At 36.0% G+C, this 25,090-nt stretch overlaps 1 pseudogene; it reads right to left on the reverse strand.

Annotated features, from left to right (window-relative positions):
- Positions 1-23,024: 23,024 nt before the first annotated feature.
- On the reverse strand, positions 23,025-24,848 carry LOC141489356 (B-cell lymphoma/leukemia 11A pseudogene; annotated as a pseudogene).
- Positions 24,849-25,090: the final 242 nt, after the last annotated feature.

Here is a 25,090-nt window from a genome sequence, read left to right on the forward strand (position 1 = left end):
GAAATCTTCCATTTTAGAATATTGAAACTCAAACCAGTGTCTCAGATGTAACACTTGCTTTGCTACAGGAAGGGTAAGACCCCCTAAAAATTTGTTTTAGGAAACAGGAGACCCCCATGCCTTCTTCCTGGTTTGGGGAGGGGTTGGGCAATGAATGTTTTCAATTCCAAGTCCCATTCCCTAAAGACATTAGCTGGGCTGAGAAAGCCTCTCCTTGGGAGGGATAAGGGGAAATAGGCAGATGGATTGGGAAGCCTCATGGTCAATTAGTTAAAGAAAAGGGGAAGATAACTTTTTTCTGGGACTAGGAAATTCAGATTTCATCTTTTAATTAATCCTGTGTTAAAAAATAATATCACTGTAATAGAGTAAATGGATTTGAACTCTATAAAGTTACTTAAGAATGCATTCAATTTGGGGCGGCTAGGTGGCGTAGTGGATAAAGCACTGGCCTTGGAGTCAGGAATACCTGGGTTCAAATCCGGTCTCAGACACTTAATTACCTAGTTGTGTGGCCTTGGGCAAGCCACTTAACCCCATTTGCCTTGCAAAAAAAACCTAAAAAAAAAAAGAATGCATTTAATTTTAAATACTGTTTGACTATTTCAAAATCTTAAAGAATATATATATATATATATATATATATATATATATATATATATATATGATGTTCCTCAAGAAATTCTGATTAAGGGCAACTGGGTGGCTCAGTGGAGAGAGCACCAGTCCTGGATTTAGGAGTACCTGAGTTCAAATCCAGCCTCAGTCATTTAATAATTACTTAGTTGTGTGGCCTTGGGCAAGTCACTTAATTCCATTGTCTTACAAAAAAAAATTCTGATTGATTCTAAAAGTTATTTTTTTGGACTGATCTTAATTGGTACATTCAAAAAATTATAATATAAATATATGTGTGCATATGTGTGTACATGTGTATTTAAACATCAGTGGGATGTTTCCACATCTCTCTACTGGCCTGGAGAGGTGGGAAAATGTTTCTATATTCTGAGCTCTAGTTTCAGCCAGGGTATCAATCTCAGCTTATTAAATTTGATACAAGCGGTGTGTGTGTGTTTGTGTGTGTGTGTGTGTGTGTGTGTGTGTGTGTGTAATTCAGATCTGAAACAGAGTTACAGTTACCTGAGTAACTGTTTGGATTTGAATTTAATTGCTTAAAAAAGGTCTAATTTAAAATTAAATAATTAATGAAGTTGGGATCTGAGTCTAATATTGAAGGCTGTATTCAACTTCGGTTAATGGAGACTTTAAGGTTTAGATTTAGTAAATGTAGACTCCCTGCCCTCAAGAGGCCAAAAGAGGGTGGGAAGGCCTTTGACAGGAAAAGGTCACCACATTGTGTTTAAAGAAAAAGAAACTGTCTCAGAGTAATTTAGTCACCTAAGTTTTGTAACAAGTCTTGAGAATTTGTGTGTGTTATTAAGAAGGAAAGTATAATTGGGATAAATTGTATGTCAAGGAAATTGGGAATATTGAATCATATATAATTTACTAATTTCCTTTGGGAAAGATATATTGTACTACATTTTGTAATCTGATTTGTTCTGATCTTAAATCAATATTGATAATTGTCAACAATATCACAAGATCTTTTGTTAGTAAAGTTTGTAATGTTTGTCTCATAATCTATCATCACATGTTTATGGAAGGGAATATATATGTATTTCTCAATTATGTAATATTCTTTTATAACTTCAAAGAAATTATACTAACCATGTTTGGTTCTCTTGTGAACATGTAGGCTATTTGAATACTGTAATGCTAAAGCCTGGAATTAACATGATTATTTTGAAGGGGTGATAAGGGAAATATCACAAATTATGGCCCCCTTCTGGGGTACATCTGTGAATTCATGCATAATATAATGATGGAAATGTTATTTAGTAAAATTGAATAACTCATGTTGTTAATTGACTTGAATGCCTAGTTGTTTTTACTGTTTTTATTGCATTATAATCAATAAGACGTGTTAGAAATTTAAAGTTACCTAAGATGTTCTAATGGTTTTAAAGAACTCTGAAAGTAATTTATATTCTGAAGATGGCTAATAGTTAAATTTATGTATTCAAGTTTCTAGCTATAAATAAACTGGGACTAAACTGTGGTATTTGATTTGAGGGAAAAGCACCTATGTGACATGAGGAAGATAAAATAATGATGATGATTTGAGATTCCTCTGTGGCAATCTCTAGCCAATATGTGAGAATAATGGATAAGATGGGCAACCTCCTAGCCAGGAGATGTTTAGTTATTTTAAGCATTTAATAACTAAATGGATTCATTGCAAAAAGTTGGTTTTATTTAATATATATATATATATATGATTTAAGATTATTATTTTTACATCTCAAAATCTATTTGTTGCATTTCATTTTCAGCACTATCCAATTGAATTATGATTTTTTTTTCTGGATCTCTTATACCAAATTACAGCCTGCACATTTCTTGGTTCTCCATAGTGCTGAAGCCATCTGAAGCTCTGGTTTTAGGTAATTGCTATATTACAACATATTAATCTTCCTGACATCAGGTATGATAAAATAGAAAGACAATATATCAATGAAGCTATTTAGCTCTATGGAGTTTGATGTTAAATGCTGCAGATGGAGTAAATGACCTTTGAAAGAATGACATTAGCCTTAACTGGGGTAGAATTCTTTTAAGAGTTTCCTCACTTGGCCCAGAAGGGAACATGTCCTCATGTCCCTCTGTGCTCTGTAATAGCAGATTGCCATGTTTATTCCAGGTGCATCATAATGAAGAGTGAGCCAGTGAATCAGGATAATGCCTATTGGTATACCTTTATACTATTTTTGACCTTCTGTTTGCAACTTATGTGGCATCCATCAATGAATCTGTGTTGTATTGGAATCCATGTTCTTATAAAATGATTTTGATACTGGCTTAGGATCATAAAGTATAATTCTTGTCCCTTATAAACCTTCTAGTTTTTTCCTAATTATTGGACCTCTATTAAATAGCCTTCTCTACAATATTCTCTACAATATCTCTGGTTTTTGCTTGCTCAATTTTTTTTTCCTTAGCTGTATATATAGCTACAAGATCAGCCTCTGTCAGATGCCAACCAGATGTGCCAGCCAATTGCTCTCTTGGACCCTGCCTCAGTGAAGTCCTTGCTGTAATGCACTCATCTCCAAATGGACTCTGAAACGCCCAAAAGAATCAGGTCCTGAATAATTTTGAGAGGGGAATGATGCAATGGAAAGATGAAGAGAACTTTGAATGTAGAAATTTGGTATGGGGTTGACTACAACCTACTTTTGAGATGTAAATTGACTAGAGGTATAGAATTATGATTGTAACAGAAACAATTGTAATCTTAAAAAGCTGTTTGAGTGGAGACCTTCCCCATTCTTGATGGACCATTGATTCATTACTTAATGTAAAATTTGTATCCTGATGTCCTTAAGGCTTTACCTTCTACCTAATTCTGGGTCCAGTATAGGGGAAGGGAATTCACTTTTTGCCCTCTGGATGAGAGGCAAGGCATAAAAACCTGAGCTGGACTTCAGCTCAGGGCCACAGTCTTCTCTGCCAACTTGTGGCCCAGTCAATGCTGCTTGACTGTTCTTTTCTTTCTTTCTTTCTTTCTTTCTTTCTTTCTTTCTTTCTTTCTTTCTTTCTTTCTTTCTTTCTTTCTTTCTTTCTTTCTTTCTTCCTCCCTCCATAGCCCTTCCTATGTCTTGTAACATTTCTAATAAATTTTATTTCCACCCATACTTTCCCAAGTCTGAATAATGATTCCTCATAGGCAGAACCTAACTCAAGTAGCCAGCAGCGACACCAATGGTCACATAGCTAATAATAAAGGAGTAAAGTTTTCATTGAACTTGGGTCTTCCTGATTTTAGTCAATGTACTCTTTTCATTTTTCACTGTGACACTTAACTTCTTTATGATGAACCTGAAGATGACATGATCTGAATAGTAGGATTTTAATATTGTTTGATCTAATTTGAAGTTCACATAGTAAAATTTCACATTACTGGGATTTCTTTTGGGGATTTGCAAAATAAATTGGAAATAGTTTTATTAAGTGCCTATTTAAGGAAAGGGCAGCTAGGTGACTCAGTGGATAAAGCATTGACCTTGGAATCAGGGGGACAGATGTTCAAATCTAGCCTCAGCCACTTGTCACTAGCGATATGACCTTGGGCATGTCAGTTAATCCTGATTGCCTCACATCTAAGGCTGTCTCCAGTCCTCCTGATTCATATCAGGCCACTAGACCCAGATGACTCTGGAGGAGAAAGTGAGATCACTGACAGCACAAGTACCTGCTTACTCATATCCAATTCATGTAATTGTCATGACATCACATCCTTGACAGATTTCCTTCTTCAAGAAGGAAGGACAAACATCATCATTATATTCAAGGAATTGTGCTAAATTCTGGGATTGCAAAGAACATAAAAAAATAAAAACACATGGTAACTATTTTCAAGGACCTTAATCAATTATGGGAAGCAACAAGCAAATAATTGTATATACATAAATAGAGATATTGCTATCTAAAAATAGCAAAGACTGAGAAAGATTTCTCAGGGAAGGTGGGATTATCTTGCAGCAGTTGTGGTTGTTGCTATTGTTTGTCTTTCCTTCTCAAAGGCAGCAGAGAGGTGATATCATGATATGCAAGTGAATTGGATTTAAATGAGGGAGAATTATTCAAAGTCACAAGTTTCACTTTCTCCTTCAGATCCATCTGACCTGGAGGACTGGAGAGAGCTATGGACAATGGACAAGAATGTAGAGAGACAGATTAGGCTCTCAGAATTCATATTTCTGAGGAAAGAATGGAGCATACATTGAAGCAGGGCATAGAGATAATGTTGTAATCTTTTGAGGTTTTTCTCTATTGTGGAGGGCTTTCTCCATTGATTTCAAAGTGTACCAACCTTTTACAATGCTATTTTTCCTGAGAGAGGTAACTTACTTCTTTTCTCTCCATTTCCTAAGCCACATTGAACTCATAGGCACACCCTTTGGAGCAGGAAAGACTTAGCACATGATACATAGTACTGAGAATGCAACCCATGTACTACCTTAGTCTTTCCTTGGGGATTGCCCCTGTGGAATACTCATTGGAGAGACAGAAAGAGAGAGAGAGAGAGAGAGAGAGAGAGAGAGAGAGACAGAGACAGAGACAGAGAAAGAAAGAGAGAGACAGAGAGAGACAGAGACAGAGAGACAGAGAGACCTTGTGAAAAGCTAGCTGAAAAAGGAGGATAGACTTCGTGAAAGTCAATTCAAATACCTTTCTGGAAGGGGGTGGTTCATATGGAGTGTTTAATGCCTGGCTCCAGGCATTTGCCAAAGTATATAATATTGAAAGCTATCAATTTTTTTTAAAAAAAGAAATCTGCAATGATCTTCATGAAACAATGTAAAATGAAAGCTGTAAGACTAGGATATTATAATGGATACTAACTACTATGATATAAAAGGAAAGTGAAAGTGCACAGTACAGAGATCAAAAATGTTTGGGGTAACTAAAAGGTATTCATGATACTTTATGGGTTGGAAGAGATTAATATAAATAATTATTGGGGAAATTTGTACTGATATTAAATCTTAGGTTTCTCATAAAACATTTTTGTTGTCAGATGTGTTGGTCTTATAAGATATTGAGTAGATTTTTAAGACTATTTAAAACCATATAAATCACTGATAAAAATTATTAGCCTTGTGACATAAACCTTTATTTAATTTGTTAGGAATGTAAAAATCAGAGCAAAAATTGTTTTCCAACATATCTGTGACTTTGATGAACAATAAAGTATTTTCTCTTTCAAATTCAGAGTACTTATGGTTTATTTTACTTTATTCACTTTTTCTTATGAAATATTTACTTTCAGTGTAATGTTTGCCAATGATGACACAGATTTAATCTATTTTTTTTCCTCCTATACTGGACAAATTCAAAATCTTCAGTCTGGATAGATAAGAGAAGTAACCCTCAAGACTATTGTCATAAGCATAGGAAGGGTTTCATTCTTTTCTTAGAGCTTTGGTGTGTGTGACTCAGACCTTGGTAATTCAGTCTTATGGCTTGTTGATCCAGATTTGAAATGGATCAAACACAGAAATTCTTTGTCATTTATTTTTTCTGGCATGTTATTGTTTTCACTTGTGATTCTCTTTCAATAGAAGAGAAATATCTAATGTGAATTTCCTATGCAATGATAAAGTGATGTGTTAAGGTCCCAGGCAGTTTCAAGCAACCCTAAACCAATGAACTAGGGTGGCAAAGATGAAATACTGTTGACAAGAATCATTGCTCTGCCAACTGTGAAAGTAACTGCATGGTATGCATTTTGGGAGAGGTAAGAGCATGGTTCTGCCATTTATGAATGTTATGGTGTTATTTATAATAGGTTAGTTTCAAAGATTGCTAGGTAAAATTCAGCTTGCCAAGAATAAACTGCCACTCTTCAGAGAAATAAAAAAAAACCCACAATATTTTAAAGTCTCTACTGTCGTTAGCAGAAAGCCATGTCTACTGATAATTCATATTTTGTAAGAGCTTTGCAATCTGAAAAACCAGTGGTCACGCACTAGAAAACTCCAGTGCTTTGCAGAATTTAAATGATTGGTGAACCATTTGCTGTATCTCTGAGGCTCCCCAAGGAATCTTGCCTAACTCAGTAATTTTGTGCAATTATTTATCGGCAGGCTTCTCTGTCTCTGGGTCTATCTCCTATCCCATCTTCCACTCAACAATATTACAGTACTTTTTTTTTTAGAATGTCATTGTTGTACCATGGGTCTGAACTATAAGTAATATATGACTGTGAGCTTTCTACTTGAAGCCTTGCTTTTCTTTGCTTCTCCTCACCTATAATGTGTTGATCCTGGGAATGTTAAAAGAAGGGGGGGAGGAATTCATGTACTTACAGTCACAAGCTTTAATCTATTGTTCTCCATAAAATTGAAAATAGATATGATATTCTGACTAAAACCATCAAACCATATTTCCCCCAGAAAGATAGAAATAAACTGAATGCAAGGTTACTCTTCTCCAGGTAAACATTATGAGTATGTAGAATGAACTCATAAACCTTATAAGCTGATCGTGATATAGATCTGAAATGGCAAATACATCTAAGATTGCAATGATAACCTGAGAGGTGAGAGCAGAATCATTTAATGTTAATATTGCCACCCCCCCCAAAAAAAGTATTCTGAACTGGCCTGAATCCAAACCACATAATCATCATGTATGGTATATTTATTTTCAAGCTATTTTTGAATATTGAGGACTCTAGTGGGATTTATATTATAACTAATGAAGAGGAAGCAGATGCTGTTTTTGCTGTCATCAATAAAGTATGCTGGTGAGCAGAAAAAAAATGATAGCATGCAGAGGTTTCTTAATAATAGGTGATTGTTTTCTGTCAGTTTCACCAATCACTGTTACATTGCAAAACACATTTCTAATGAAGATTTTTTCTCTCAAGAGCTGATTCTAATGCATTGATCCCCTGATTTTTCCTTTTAATCCCAATGCTGATTAATGAAAAGGAAATTGCCATTACAATAGATTGCAGAGAAAAAATGCATTGTGGGAATTAGGTTCCTTTACTGAGGCTGCTTCTTTGCTTTTACTACAGAGCATACCAAAGAGCAATTCATTCAACTGCAAAAGGCAGCCAGGAAATACCCCTTCCTTGTTTATGGATGGTGCCATGTAGTTTTACTGATTCATAATGGAGCTACAGGCTTTTTATTTTGACAGCTTAAGCACAGGAATGAACAATAAAACCGCTGGGTGAGGACTGCCCTCATAAAGTGGCTCTGCTCAGACTTGTGATGCACAGGTACACATTAACAACCCTGTGGAATTGGAGGTCGGGAATGATAGAACTCTGTCTTGGCAAAACAAAAGATATTTTAGAGAGGAGCAAGCAATTGCAGAAGCTTTCTCTTGCCTGGAATTAAACTGGACTTGACTTTGCTGGAGGAAGCCTCAAGTTCTGTCTTTCTGAGTATTTCAATATGAGAAATACTCATGGCCAGGGTATACTTAATTTCTTTAATTTGTATAGTCCAAATTAAGAAACGATGCTAAGTTATACACATTCCTAGGCTCACACAGACACACCCATACACTCATGTTCACAAGTGCGCACTCTCAGAGTAGAGCTCCAGTGGGGCATTGCTCTGACTGTACAGGACTTCTAAGAGTGTCTGAGAAGTCCCTAATAGCACATAAGCTCAACTAGTAGGAAGAGTGAACACACATTAATAGCTGTATCAAAGAGGGGGAAAATAGCATTTAGAGATGCAAAACATCATTTTGAGGTTTTCCAGGTACCATAATGATAGTTTTTCTTTCCATTGAATATTCATGACACCTCATAAAACTAATGATAAACATAAAAATTGATGTGAACGTTTGACTAATCTGCTCTTATTTGTTTGGAAGAGCTGTGGTAATTGCCTGGTTTGTAAATTAAACATCTGCTATGGGAATAAACAAAAACATAACTGAGCATATTCAAATAAATTGAATTCACTCTGGTTCCATAAATTTTATTATATGGGCTCATCAATTTTATTACACCTGAGTGCAGTATTACTATAAAGAGTGAGTCTTTTTTGGAGGTATTCTATTTATAAGAATAAGGACTTTCTGTTTTTTGTAAGAAAGAAATTTTTCTGAAGATCATTTTCCTAAGGTATTCTCTGAAATAGAAAAATTTGATTGGGTGGGATATACTGTCATTTTGGATTAATTTTTGTAGGAGTACCCCATGTCAGGTTACACATGCTTTTTTGCAGACTATTAAATCATCATTGCATCAGTCCATGTCAAAGAACCCAGTCATTATTTCATTTAACCAAAATAAATTTCTTTGATGTTTGAAATGACAATATTTAAGCTTCCAAATCATAAACATGGAAGATTGGATATGAAATGAAAGATAATGAGGAATCCAGAATACTTCCTAAATTCTTAGCATGAAGATCTAGAAGGATCAGGAATGTAGATTTAGGGAGAAAGATAACGAATTCTGTTTTACATTTATTCAGTTTAATATGTCATTTGAGTCAGAAAGACAATAAGAAATGCATTATTAGAGAGGTCAGCAGGGAGTCAACAGCAAAGGTAGATTTGAGAATCTTCTACAAATAGATATTAATTAAATTCATGGAACCTGATAACATCTCAAAATAAAGTGGTATAGAGGGAGAAGAGAATGAGGCTGAATACAGAACCCTGATGGACACCTGTCATTAGAAAGTATGATATGAAGGAAAATCTAGTGTAAAAAATAAAGAAAGAAAAAAGTTAGGCCAAAAACCAGGAGAAACTGGGGTCCTGTAAACTTAGAGAAGAGAGAAAGGAAATTTGAATGATCACTAGTGTCAAAGGCTATAGCAAAGTCAGCAAGGACAATTGAGAAAAGACCATTGAATTTGGCAGTGATAAGATTAGTAAATTTGGAGAGAGCAGTTTTGACAAAACAATAGAGTCAGAAACTAGTATAACAGGTTGAGAAAAGAACAAGAAGAGAGAAATTGGAGGAACCTTTTGAATGATTTAGCTACAAAAGGAAGAACAAACAGAATGATAACTAGGATAGAAGGAGCAAGTGAGGATTTTTTCAGAAGATATGGGCTTATTTGTTGACAGTAGAAAATTAATTACTACAGAGGGAGAAATTGAAAATAAGAGAAAATGGGAATGACAAAGAGGGCAATCTATTGGAGAAGATTGGATGGAATGTGATTACTTGAACAAGAAGACCTGGGATAGGAGCTGATAAGGTAGCTATAGAAGAATTGCTCATCAAGTGAGAACTCACTAGAGGTTTTGAAATAAATTTGTAGTAGATCCAATCATAATGGTTGTATCATTTTATCTACTTTTATTTAGCAGCATATGTATAGGTGTGAAGGTGATGAATGTTGGGAGGGATCCAAGACTGAGGTTAGGCTAAGCATTACAGATGATATGATGAGGGTGTTAAATATTCAAGAGAAGAAGAAAGTGTAGAGATGTATCGATTCACCAGGTAGTCGATGTGGGAAGAAGAAAAGAGAGTGGCTAATGCAAGGGACATAGAAAGAATTGAGTGGTCAATGGATTGAAAGTCATTGTGTGTGGCTAAGGTGAGATACAGAACTAGCTCACTGGTGGTGAGTAAGTTGAGGTACTGAATGGTTAGGGCATTTGAAGGGGAAACAATATACATTATTAAGTCCCCTAATATGATGACAGGAGTTGCAAATGAGATAAAATTTCAAGCTTATTGAGGAAGAAAAGGGAATAATCTGTGGTTCTGTATACAACAGTCACCAAGATTTTGGTTGGGTGGTAGATATGAATAGATCGATCTCAAAGGAAGAGGGATTATTGAGTGAAGGAGGAAGGAGGAGAACGTACAAGTGGCAATGGGGAGTAAACTATTTGGCAATTCCCTGACTCAAAAAGTGAGCTGAAGAGAATGAGTGATGATGAACCCAGTGATAGAATGGGGGGGGATGCTTTGTCAAGGATGCTATGTCATCATGGGAAATCTAGAATGTTCTTTACTTAAGGGTGCCAATCAACTAACCTCAGGTGCAGCAGGAGACAGAAGGCTTGAAGTTAAAGGGAGGACACTTTTCCTTGCACTGAGTTTTCACATCCCATTTAAGAGACTAGACTAGCAGAAGAAGGTCGAAGATGTTTTGTGTTGATACTGTTTTGGGATAGATGGAAGATTCCTGGCCTATACCATCACATCTTTTCCTCAGGGAATATGCTTCACCAAGGAGGAGATAGAAAACTCAAGGAGCTAGTACACCTGTCAGAGAACTCACTTTAGAAGACTATGCTACACAAGAGGAAGCAGCATCACCTTAAACACAGGTTATAATGTGCACTGATTTTTTAAAAATGTCACTTTGAGTCTACCAAAGATGAATTAATAATGTCCAGAAAAATTTACAATGTCACTGAGGATAGATGAAATTAGATCTTTGGTTCTGAGTCATGAGAAAAACAGATGTCTAGTCACTATGAGGTTAGAGACAGAGAAATAAAAGATTTAAATGTAGATATAGGAATTCACCCCAAATCAATTTTATGAAGTACTTTCCTGTTTATTTTGAAATTAATAATTAATAAATCACAACTATTGCTTAATAAGTATCAATTATGATCCAAAAAGATTTGAAATGGTCATTTTCATACCCCTCCCCCTAAAAGTTTGATTTTCTTATTTACCTGTCTATGCCATAGAAATTGAAGCTCTAATTCTGAATAGTTTAAATGTTATTGATGATGATGATGATGATGATGATGACTCACAATTCTGAGAATAACTCTAAGATAATAGACATACAGTTTATTCCTCCTTGAAATAAGAAAGAACTAGGTTCAAGTTCTTCCTCTAGCACTTGCTAGCTATATATCCACTGTCAGGCCATTTAATTTCCTATTCCTTTAGGTAATTCTAAGACTATAATTTTTATAGGTGTTGCCAATAAGTATTGGTAGAACTGCCCACAGCCATGAAAATATAGATATAGGCAAAGTCATAATAATACTCAGAATTTATAATATTTTAAAAGAAATCATTTAGAACTAGACATCCTTTACTGAGCAATAGTAAAGGCTAATAATAGTTACATGTCATTGGATTTGTCAACTGTAACTAAAAATAGTTTAGTACCAGATGGAGTCTATGGAATAGATAAGCTCCAATAGATTCAAAGGGTGAAACTGATGAAATCTGTATGAACTCAGCCAAAAGCATACTGACAGTTTTTTTTTCCAAGCAGATTTCAGAGTTACACAAATCAATGTAGAAAAGGAATAGTTTATGATGGCAATTCAGACCTAGAAATAGCAGAAGGGTTATGTTTGGACTACAGGATTTAATGATCGATCTATATTATATAATAAATAGTATAAATCTATGCAATTTATCACTTCAAGATGCAAACGTATAGTCTATGTATACCCTCTGAATGCCTAGAATACATAACACTATATTAAATACTATGCCTTGATTTAGGAAAAGCTAAGTTCAAATGTGACCTTAGACACTGGCTGTGCGATTCAACAATTTGGTTAACCTCTTTTGTCTCAATTTCATCACCTAAAATTATTATTATTATTATTATTATTATTATTATTAATAATAATAATAATAATAATAATACCTACCTACCATGTTGTTGTGAGAAACAAGATATATAGTTCTTGGTACACAGCAGGTGAGGTGCCAATTCAATATTTGTTTCTGTCTTCTCTACATAGCAATACATGATTTATTGATTACAATCATACATCAGAAATGTTGTATTTATGTATTGAAAGATACCAAATTTCTATAAAGACCACCAGCCTCTGGAGAATTTATCCAAACAACTATACTGGAAATGGAATATTATCTCAATCCAAACAGTTGTTCATATACTGCTAAATACTATTTAAAATAATCATACTATGTGATCCAGCAATATACCACAATAAGATTTACATTCCAAAGAGATCATAAAAAGGAGAAAAGGACTCATATGTAACAAAATTATTAATACCAACTATTTTTGTATTGGCAAAAGAACAGGAAATTGAGGAGATGCCCCCCCAATTGGTGAATGACTTGGGCAAATTTTGGTATATGTGGTATACAAATATAATGGAATATTATTGTGCTAGAAAAATGATAAGCAGGTGGATTTCAGAAAAACCTGTTAACTGATGGTGAGTGGAATGAGCAGAACAGGGTAGCATTGTACACATTTACAGCAATATTGTATGATGATCAGCTATGATAGACTTAGCTCTCCTCAGCAATATAATGATCCAAGACACTTCCAAATGATTCATGATAGAAAATGCTAACTCCATCTAGAGAAAGAATTATGGAGTCTGAATGCAGATTGAAGCATATTATTTTAACTTTGTTTTTTTTCTTATGTTTTTACCTCTTTTTCTGATTATTTTTTATAGCATAACTAATGTGAAAATATGTTCAATATAATTGTACACATAAAAATATAACCAAAAGCAGTGTTACCAACAGATATTACCATCCCAAATTTTTAAAATCTCCACACTACATGAAATAAAATGATTTTTAATTCATAGAGAAATTGCAAATTATATGAAAACAGGATATGGAATTGTGTCAAGGACACTTTTACTACTTTTTCCATACTATGGGCAAATAAATATTATATTTTACTAAGAAAGCTACTGATTTTAACCACATTATTATTAGTAAATTAGTATGTTAAACACTAAATGTAAAGGAGTAATAGTAAAATCTCAGATACTTGTCTTGGGACCATTGCTACAGGAATGCCAAAGAAAAATATGATGAGACAACAATAATAATAACATTAGCACTAACTCCAGCAATTTCTCTACGTCCCACATATTATTCATGTCATAAATGTGGGATAGCAGCCCAGTAGGGTAATACTATACAGCATATTGTATGACATAAGACTTTTACAGTTGATCTGAAGACTTGACAAGGACCCCAAAACATCAGGCATTTGGCATGTGACTACAAAGATTATAGGATTAAAACGTAGATCAGTATTAGTGTTAGTGTTAGGTATGTGTGCCTATTAATCTAAAAAAAAGTAGATTGGATGCAGAGGGCTGCAGTCTGCTCAGAACTGACATGATGATCAACTTGACATGGATGATGGTTAAACAAGGATCCCCTTTGTAGTCTGATACCAAAAAAAGCAAAGATATTGGAAGAAATATGAAATACTAATACCTCATCTGGTGTAAATGCTTCAATACAGATAACAGTGACCAAAAGTAGAAAGAAATATACAAGAACTCCTGAAATGTAAGGAATATAACACCAATCATCTTATATCCTGGTACTATAGCCCACAAAATTAGAAACATTTCATCATTTATAGGCCAAAGCTTCATATAGCTGTTTGTTGAAGGTATGTTCAGCTCCAAATTTCATAACTTAGTTTGGATATTCATAAAGAATAACTTTACTCCTAAACAAATATTAGGCAAAATAAGTACATTAGATCAAATAGCCATGAATATCTTAAAAAGGAAATTAAGAAACATTTGAAGGATCAGAAATTATTGAAATTCCCAAATTAGGGCAAACAACATGCATTCTAACTAATAACTAAGTTGCTAACAAAAGGTGATGCCAATGGTTCAATTGATATTGAAGAGAAGACTCAGTTTTCTAAAAATGATAGCACACCTTTATTATTTTGATAACTATTCCCAGCCATACCAAATAGAGATATCAGAAAAAACTGGTATTTTCTATATGTATCATAAATAAATGTATTCTCCCATAATAGTTCACAGGAAGAAATAATATTTCAGTACCTGCTCATATCAGTATGTATAGACATTTGTCATATTAAGAACTATAAGGAAAAAAGTTTGTGCTGTTAAGGAATATTTTCTGAGGAAAAGCATCAAATATCACCTTGACAGAAGTGGCTTGATGACTTTTAAATGCTTATAGAAACATTTTGAAAAATTTCTTCAGTAACTAATTGGTATGCATTAACAGTAAAATAGAATTCCATGCTGTCTGACTAAATCCTCTCCTTCCCCCTCCCCCAAAATATAGGACAGAATCTCCTCATGCAACAAAGGTTTTAGCAAGCAAAAGATAAGTCCACACAATGCTTTAAAGCAGTGCAAGAGAAAAATAAAACAAGTTGACATCAACCAAAATCTTTATTACAGAAGGATGAGAAGCGAAGACTTGAGTAGAGTAGGAAACTCCAAGGAGGGTGACATATTGCAAATTTCTGATCAAAATAAATCCAAAAACAAAGAAAATATTGAGTTGGAAAAAACTTTAAAATCTTGTGAAACAGTATTATGGTGCATGATATATCAGTTACATGAAAAGATCTGATTGAAATTAGAATTTCTACAAAACTGGAAATTGCCAAGTCTAGATGAGGTCCTTTTTATTGGCATAAATTTCACAGTACATGAATTTTTAGCAAAATACTGTAGTACTTTTTGGGACATATTTAGTCATTTCTTTCTTAATAGAAGTCATCACATGTATACCAAAAGATGAGAACTCTAGTGATCCCTCCAAATATACAAAAATTACAGCATTATATATTTCAGATAAAATACTAACAGTTACATTCACTTGAAAATCTCTAAATAAAAAGAAATAATCTCTAAGACAAAAATGCATTGATGCATTTGGCACAAAGAAGTTGTGCCAAAATTCCAGAGTTAGAAATAACTATTTGTTATTTACTTTTCAATAAGAAAATTTCCTGAAAGATCACATCATTTCTGTTACTTCTGTTACTTTTATTATCTTAAATGTTTTGATTCAATTCAGCTCTCATGACTCACTTGTGTTTTCCAAATGAATAAAACAGAACCAAGTATAATGAGAACACAAATTTTTGATGTCCACATAGGAAATAGTTGTATATTTTAAACAGGCTACCAACACAATAAAATTTCAAAAAATAAAGAGATCTTCCAGAGAGAGATTGTTTAAGCCAATTATGGTTGTGTTTACTCTCAAAACCATTAGTCTATCTATTAAATAGGACTCAGTATATCTTGCATGTCAAAAAGTTCCTATACCAAAATATTTTCTTCACCTGTTGTATATGAATGACATCAAGTTATGTGGCTCCATTGAAAAATATACTAGTCATTTTTATTTCATATAATCATTCTCTAATAATCTAAAAAAATACCATTTGGACTAAATTGGAGTAAAATCTTTAAAGCATGTCCAGGGAAATTGTTACTGGAGCTTGAAATCATGAAACAGATATCAACCTAAACCACTGTATAAATGGGATACTTGCAAATTTCTTGCCCAAATAATAAAACATGGGACATATCTCAAGAAGATAGCTTGAGGAAAATTAATACTTTCTCATCAAAAAGATAGAAGGATTTTATATGTGTGAATTTATACATGTACACATGCAAATGAATATATTTTGGATCACATACCACTATAAAAACATGTAAAAACCAAATGAATAGCTTAAGAATTTATAGAAACATTTTTTTTCTTATTTATTTTTCCAACTACATGTTTTCAAGTCTTTTTTTCCACTCTCCTCCCTCCTTCCCTCCCTTTCCTCCCTCCTCCCCAAGAGAAAGCAATGTAATATATGTTCTACATCTATAACCATACTTAATGCAGACCCATATTATTCCTGTTGTGAAAGAAGAATCATGTCCAAACAGAAGAGAAAAAAATTAGAAAGAAATTATAGAATTCATGACTTTTTTAAAAATTGAAAATAGTAAACCTTGGTCTACATTTATACTCCACAGTTCCTTTGCTGGATGTGGATGATATTTTCCATTACAAATCTTTTAATATTATCTTTAATTATCATACTGAAGAAATGATTAAGTCAATCATAGTTGATCATCACCGCATTTTGCTGTTAGTGGGTATAATGTTATTCTGGTTCTGCTCACTTCACTCAAGCATCAATTTGTGCAAGACCTTCCATACTATTCTGAAGTTCCTTCCCTCATGATTTCTTATAGAACAAAAGTGTTCCATCACATTCTCATATCACAGATTGTTCAGTCATTCCCAATTTATGGATGTCCCTTCAATTTCTAATTCTTTGTCACATTGAAAATTACTGCTAAAATATTTTTGTACATGTGGGTTTTTTTTAACCCTCTTTTGTTATCTCTTTGGGATACAGACCTAAGGGTATGCATAATTTTATTGTCCTTTGGATATATGTTTTAGAAATGAGTCCTTTTCAGGAATTCTAGGGCAGAGCCAAGATGGCAATGAGAAGCTAGCATACTCCCAGAACTTTTCCCCACATAATGTTAGATGAAGCCTCCACACAGACATTAAAACTACAGATTCTACCAAAAAAGAGCAAAACAAGATCTTATCACTAGACATCATGAGACTCTTCAGTGGAGGTCTGTCTCTTCATGTGAAAAATAGGAAATAGAACCTAATTAGGTGGGAGAACAGTAAAGTCAGCAAAAGGTTTCGAGCTATGGCATATCCCAGGTCCAGGCATTTAGACAGCACTCCAGGTCTTGGCAGCTTGACATCACATGTCCCTACATCTTGAAAACAGCATAGGTCCCAGCAGATAGATATAAAGCAAGTCAGCAACTCCAAACAAAGTTTGCAACCTGGAAATCCTGAGACAAAGACAGGGCTATGTAGGGAACAAAATACTGCATACACAAAACCGGGACATAAAGTAGGGAAGAAACTTCTGCATAGACAAATGTCTGGGCTTCATTTCCAGGCCCCAACCTGGAAAATGATGACAGAGACCAGATCCCACCCCAGGCACAAAAAATGAGACTATCTTCCCTATACCCCTCAACTTCTGCCAACTCAGAAGATAAAAGCAGTGAAAAATTACCAATATGGGAGGTAGTCTCAAAACAATTTATGAATTGAACTCAAATCCCAAAACCTCAAGGAAGAACTTAAAAAGATTTTAAAAATCAAAGAAGAGAGGAAGAAGAAAAATTTTAAAAGAGAAATGAGAGCCATTCAGGAGAATTATGAAAAACTCAGCAATGAAACCAACTTCTTTAAGACTAAATTGGGGTGGCTAGGAGTACCTGGGTACAAATCTGGCCTCAGGCACTTAATAATTACCTAGCTGTGTGGCCTTGGGCAAGACACTTAACCCCAATGCCTTACAAAAAAACCTAAAAAAAAAGAGCAAACTGACTGAGACTTCTGGCCAAGGTGATGGAGAGAAGACAGTTACTGTGTTAAGTACTCCTCTTTCACCTCAAAAACAACATGAAAGAAACCTCTTAACAGAAATTCGATATACAAAACCTAGAAAGAGAAGCTAGGAGAAGAACATCTACCAACAAGGTCTGTACCTGGGGACTGTGGGTGAACCAGGAGATGAGAAAAGAGAGTAAGCACAGGGGCAGCACCTAGGGGAAGCCAGAGGGCCAGCCTCAACCATAGAGGTTTTGGTGAGTGGTGGGTGCTAGATCCAACTTTAGCTGCTGAGTATTTGGTTGGGGGAGAGGAGCTACAGGAGGATGAGTTCCAGCACAGAGTTTCAGAGCACACCTGGAAAATAACCAGCTGGACAAGGGACCTGAGCTCCATACTTTCAGTGGAGCCCTTTGTCCAGAGCAAACAATAAACAACCCCCCCCCCCCCACTCCCTCAGGGCAACAGAGTTCTCTCAATGGAAAGAGATTAATTCCCTTCACCAGAGCTCAGCATATTTTTCAAGGTCAACTCAGACCCTGCTGCTGTGGGCCCCAAACACTCCAGAGAAAGCAACCAGCGGCTCCCTGCTGGTGAGCCCTTGGAATTACTAAACCAGGTGAACAAAGGTTCTAGGATCTTCAAAAGCAAATCTCTGGGAGCCACTCCCCCAACACAAGATCCTAGAAATATGAAGAAAGATCAGCAAAAGGGGAGCCCATGGAGAAATACTTAGAAGAAATAGATTCTAACCCAGAGAGCTGTAGCACTCCTGAGGAGAATATGAATCGGTCTGTAGCCCAGAAAGACTTCCTGGAGGAAATCAAGAAGTTCAAAAATCAATTGGGAAAATTGGGAAAAGAAACTCAAGAGAAAATTACCAACTTGCAACAAGAAAACAAATCCTTGGAAAATACAATTGAACAAATACAAAATGAGAATAACTCAAATCTTCAATTGGGCAAATGCAAAAAGAAAATGATTCTCTCAAAGCTACACTTGGGCAAATGGAAAACTCCTTCCAAAATAGAATTGGCCAACTGGAAAAGGAGTTGCAAAAGATAAATGAAGAAAATTCTTCTTCTCTAAAAAAAAGAATGGAATTGGTTGAAACTATGGACAACTAGATTAGATTGGCTATTATGTTGACCCATTCAGAGGAAGAAACACAAAACACACACAAATAGAATTAGAAGGCACTTCTCTTCCAAGTAATGTCATATCTAAATACTTGGGAAAATGTCAAATGCTCATAGTTAGGTAGAGCTAATATAATAACAATGACAATTCTACCCAAATTAAATTATTTATTCAGTGCCATGCCAAACAAACTACCAAATTACTACTTTATTGTGCTAGAAAAAATAGTAACAAAATTCATGTGGAGTACCAAAAGGTCAAGAATAGCAAGGGAATTGATAGAAAAACAATGTAAAGGAACCTAGCTCTACCAGATCTAAAACAATGCTATAGAGCAATAGTGAGCAAATCTGCCTGTACTGATCAAAAAATAGAGTAATGGGAGTAAATGACTACAGCAATCTACTATTTGAGAAACCCAAGGACATCATCTTCTGGGATAAAAAATCATTATTTGACAAAAATTATTGGGAAAATTGAAAAATAGTATCGCAAAAACTAAGCATAGTTCTACATCTCACACGCTATACCAAAATAGGGCCAAAATTGGGTACAGGATTTAGACATAAAGAGCAATACCATAGATAAATTAATAGACCAAGAAACACTCTATTGTATCTATGGAAAGGGAAATAAATTTAGAAGCAAACAAGAATTAGAGTACATTATAAACTGCAAAATGAATGATTTTGACTATATTAAATTAAAAAGTTTTGGCACTAATAAAATCAATGCTACCAAAATTAGAAGGAAAACAGAGAGCTGGGAAACAATCATCACAACTGATAGGAGTTCTGATAAAGTTCTCATTTCTAAAATATATAGAGAATTGCATCAAATTTATAAGGTCACAAGTCATTCCCCATTTGATAAATGGTCTAAGTATAGGAAGAGACAGTTTTCAAAAGAAGAAATTAAAGATATATATATATATATTATATATATATTATATATGTATATGTAATCATATGAAAAAATGCTCCAAATCTTTATTGATTAGAGAAATTCAATTTAAAACAAGGAGGTATTATCCCACACCTACCAGAATAGCCAAGATGAGAAAAAGGGAGAATGATCAATGTTGAAGAGGTTGTAGGAGGATTGGAATATTGATGCATTGCTGGAGCTGTAAACAGATTCAATCGTTCTGGAGAGCAATATGGAACTATGCCCAAAGAGCAATTGTTCATACCCTTTGACCCAGTAATTCCAATTCTAAGTCTATATCCAGAATAAATTATAAAAAAAGGAAAAGTCTCACATGTTCTTAAATATTTATAGCAGCTCTTTTTGTAGTGGCAAAGAATTGGAAGCTGATGGTATGCCAATCAATTGGAGAATGACTAAACAAATTATGGTGCATGAATACTATAAAATGTTATTTTTCTAAAAAAAATTATAAATGGCCAAACTGTAGAGAAACATGGAATGACTTACAGTATCTGATGCTGAGTGAAGGGAGCAGAACCAAGGGAACAATGTACACATCAACAACAACATTGTGAGATGAATAACCTTCATGAAAGCAGCTCCTCTCAGACATTCAGAGAGCTAGAACAACTGTATTAGACTGGCTATGGACATTGTTATTCCTATCCAGAGGAAGAAAAACAAAAAAACAAAAAAACCCTTTAGAATCTGATGACCCCTTTGTAAATATTATCTCTTATGTATCTCTTTCCCTTAATTCTAATTCCTTATACTGAAAATAACTAATCTGTAAACATGTTTATCAAAATATGTTATGGACAATGATAACTTGATTGTTTGCAGCTGAGGGGAGGAGGGTGGGAAGGGAGGGTGGAAGGAAATTTTGTAACTTAAAAATATACATGTGCATATGGATCAAAATAAATTTTAATTTTTTAAAAAAACAAACTTCTTTCTTGTTTATTTTCTGCTTAGATTTATTTAATTCTAAGAGAGGAAGGTTGATGTCCCCCATTAGTACAGTTTTGCTATCTATGTCTTTCTATAACTCATTTAGTTTTTCCTCTAAGAATTTTGATGTTTTACCATTTAGTATATACATATTTAATATTGAAATGACTTCATTGTCTATGGTACCTTTTGATTCCTTCCTTATTTCTTTTAATGAGATCTAGTTTTGCAATTGCTTTCTCTGAAATAAGAATTCCTACCCCCCTGCTGTTTTCAATTCATGTGAAGTTTATTATACTCTGCTCTAGTCTTTTACCTTTACTCTGTGTATATCTTTTTGCTTCAAATGTATTTCTTGTAGAATTCTGGTTTTTAATCCATTTTGCTATCTATCTCCCCTCTGCTTGTACATTTCTCCCACCTTTAAATTATACATCCTCTCCAGGGTTTAACTTCTGAATACAACCTCTCTCAATGTGACCCCTTTTCTATCAATCTCCATCCATTTTCTTTTCTCTTTCCTTTTTCCCCTTTTTTCCTTTCCTCTCTTCTATTGACCTCTCCTTCCTTTCCCCCTACTTTCCCGCTCCTAATCCTAGAGGATAAGATTTAATCCCCCTTTGAGCCAAATCCAATGACAGTAAGATGATGACAGTTTTCACCCCATCCCTTCTTCCCCTCTTTTGCAATAGGTCTTTTGTACCTTTTTATGTGACTAAATTTACCCCATTCTACCTTCCTCTTCCTCCAGTCTCTTTATAGCTCCCCCATTATAAATGTTTATTTTTTATTTCATTAAAGTCACGGACATACATGGATGTCCATACCTTCATTTTAAATTTGAGAATATTCCTCCCATGTAGGGATATAACCAATTTAATATTATGGAATATCTGTCTTTTTGTTTTTCTTTTTTTGCCTGTTTATCTTTTTATGTATCATTTGAATTTCTTGTTTGAAAATCAAATTTCTCTTTACCTTTGTTCTTTTCATCAGGAAAATTTGAAAGCCACCTATATCATTAAATGTCCATCTTTCTTCTGAAAAAAGAAAGGTTCAGTTTTGCTGGTTAGTTTATTTTTGGTTGTAATTCAAGCTCCTTTGCCCTCTGGACTATCATATTCCAAGTTCTTTGGTCATTTAATGTTGATGAAGCCAGGTCTGTGAAATCCTCAGTAGTTTAATGGATTCTTTCTGACTCCTTGCAGGATTTTCTTCTTATAATTCTTACTATAATTCTGCAGTTTGACTACAATGGTCCTTGGCATTTTTATTTTGGCATCCTATTCAGGAGGTGATTGATCAAGTCTTTCAAAGACCATTTTGCCCTCTGTTATCAGCATATCAGGGCACTTCTTGACTATTTTGTGAAGAATGTTATCCAGGCTCTTTTTCTTTGATCATGGTTTTTAGGAAGTCCTGTGATTCTTAAATTCTCTCTCCTGGATCTATTTTCCAGGTTAGTTGTTTTACCAATGAGGCATTTTACATTGTCATCTATTTTTTTTCATTTATTTTTTCATTTTGCTTAACAGATTCTTGATGTTTCCTTAAGTCATTAGCTTCCACTATTCCCAATCTATTTTTATGGAAGTATTTTCTCCATTTAGCTTTTGTATCTCCTCTTTCATTTGGTCAATTCAATTTTTTTTTAAAGTTCCAACATTTATTGTGTCAATGTAAAGCACAAGTTTAAAAGACAACGTAGAACATATAGAAACAATGGGTTGGGGGACTCATGCTCTTTTCCACATTACAGGTAATTAAATTGGCTGGTTTCTTTTTTTTTCTTTTTTTCTTTTTAGGTTTTTGCAAGGCAAATGGGGTTAAGTGGCTTGCCCAAGGCCACACAGCTAGGCAATTATTAAGTGTCTGATACCGGATTTGAACCCAGGTACTCCTGACGCCAAGGCTGGTGCTTTATCCACTAGGCTACCAAGGGGCCCCAATTGGCTGGTTTCAAGAGGTCTTCAGCATGGCCCAAAGACACTGACAGTCAATGGGCCCTATAACATGGGACTGATCCACTGTTCCAATGCAATTCTGTTGGGGTTTTTTTTTGTTTCTGTTTTTTTTTTTTTTTATTAAAAAACATAAATAAGAAGGCTCTGCAGGCCCAGACGGGAAGGACTTCACAAGACTGTTTTCACCACAGGAGGGCTTCTTGGAGGCTACTGTCAGAAAACATGACAAACTAGCAGGATGACAGATAACAATCTGATGTCGACTGGGTGGCAGGACATCCCACCCTGCCTTGGGTGGGGGAGAAAGGGCATCAAATATTCTCAGAATTTAAGGGCTCTCGAGCTTCCATCCGAAAACTGCCACACATCTTGAGCACTCTGGGCACTACACCGAATGGGGGTGTGTGAAGAACAAGTGTCGCTGCATCTGCCCTCTTTTTAGCTAGGCCTGCCAAGGCCTGGGCCACTAATGGGCGGGGTGCTGCCACCGCTCCCCATGTTACTGCAGCCCAAGATGCCTCCCTCCATCTCTCCGGGCGGCGTGGAGAAGCGCAAGCTGCCGTTCTCAGACAAGTGCTCCGAGGACGAGGCGAAGGACGATTGTCTGGAGTCTCCTAAGCTGAGAAAGGGGTCTTTGAGCAGCCGGGAGGCGGCATACCCTGCGAGCCACTGCGAGTACACGTTCTCTGTGCTGGGCATGGTGGCAGTGGTGGTGGGCAGGTCGAGCTCCTTCTCCAGCTTGATGAGCTTGGAGAAGGGGCTCAGCGAGCTGGGGATGCCCAGCAGCAGCTTCTTGGAGAGGCTTCCCGGCGCCGGCTCCCCCAGGGAGCAGCTGTGCCGGTGCCATGGTCGAGTCGGTCCGACTCGCCCGCCACCGAGTCTTTGTCCCAAGTGTCCCTGTGCTCCTCGGCCTCGGCCAGGTGGCCCCACTTGTCCTTCTCACCCAGGACCTGGTGGAAGGCCTTGCTGAAGTGCTACATGGAGCTCTGCACCATGCCCTGCATCACCTCGGGCAGCAAGCGGCCCTCCTCAGCTGCCCGCGAGCTGTTCTCGTGGTGGTGCGCTGCCTCCAGGCTCAGGCCGAAGCCGTAGTCCACCCGCTCGCTCTCCGTCAGCTCCTCCTCTTCCTCCTCTTCCTCGTCGTCCTCCTCTTCCTCTCTTCCTCCTCGTCTCTGTTCTCCGGTATCAGGCCCGGGTCATTCTTGCTCCGGGGAGCTGGCAGTGGACAGGCCATCGTCGGACTTGACCTTCATCGGTGAGGCCTTGTGTGCGTCTTCATGGGGCGCTTGAGCTTGCTGGCCTGCGTGTAGTCGTGGTCGCAGAGGTTGCACTTGGTCAATTCAGTTTTTAAAGGATTTGTTATCTTTTTCTATTTGCCCAACTGTATTTTTGACAGTATTATTTTCTTATTGCATTTGTTTAATGGCATCTATTTCTTTCACTTTTTAACATGTTATTTTCTATTGAATTTCTTTTTCCCATTTTTTTTTCCATCTGGTGCTTAAAATCATTTCTGAACTCTTCAAAAAAATATTTCTGGATTGGAGACCAATTCAATATAATCCTCTTAAGGTTTGCATATAGTTCTCCTGTTGTCCATTTCTGAACTAGTATCCTTATCTCCAAGGGAACATTCCATAAACCCTGCTTTTCTCTTTCTTATTCATTTTTGATTTATTACCAATCCCAAGTGTCTTGTATTGTGAGAGAGGCATACTCACAGACTTTCAGTATTGAGAACCCTAGAGGCTTCCTTACAAGCCTGGGATCATAAATGTTAGGAATTCCAGGGGTTTATGTAGTGGACCAATGAATAGGGAATGCTAAATATCACTCTAAATTGTCTGCACTGGGGGTGGCAGTCACCCACTTCTTATGCCTGGAGCTGTATTAGGGCTGTATCTGAGCTATCTGCACTGGACTAGGTTGGCAGGGCTGGGAATACCAAAGGTTTTCTCTGGATAGTTAACACTGGGGAAGTTAGCTGTCCTTACCTTGTGCCATTGGGAAAAGTTTGAACAACGGGGGATGTTCCTGTGCTCTCTGTGCTGGGGAATGCCAGGCCCTCCTACTGGCAATGTCAGGGGCTTGTTTAGACCAGTCATACCTGTCAAATGGATCTTCTGGGCAGCCATGCTAGAGCTCTCCTAGGTCATAGCATCTGCACTGCAAAGGCTTTCATTTCCATAGCCACGGTTTTCAGTGTAGTCCCTCACTTTGCCCCACTGCTGGTGCACTACATCACTATTCTTTATCGGGGGCATGCTAATGCTCCTTCCTCCCTTAACTAACCTTGCTGGAAGATGGTCCACTCTATTCTTTTGTGGGTTTTGTTACTCCAAAATCTGTTAAGTTGTTTTATTCATGTTGGTTCTGA

Source organism: Macrotis lagotis, chromosome 5 (assembly GCF_037893015.1).
Source record: "Macrotis lagotis isolate mMagLag1 chromosome 5, bilby.v1.9.chrom.fasta, whole genome shotgun sequence".
NCBI classification, from domain to species: Eukaryota; Metazoa; Chordata; class Mammalia; order Peramelemorphia; family Peramelidae; genus Macrotis; species Macrotis lagotis.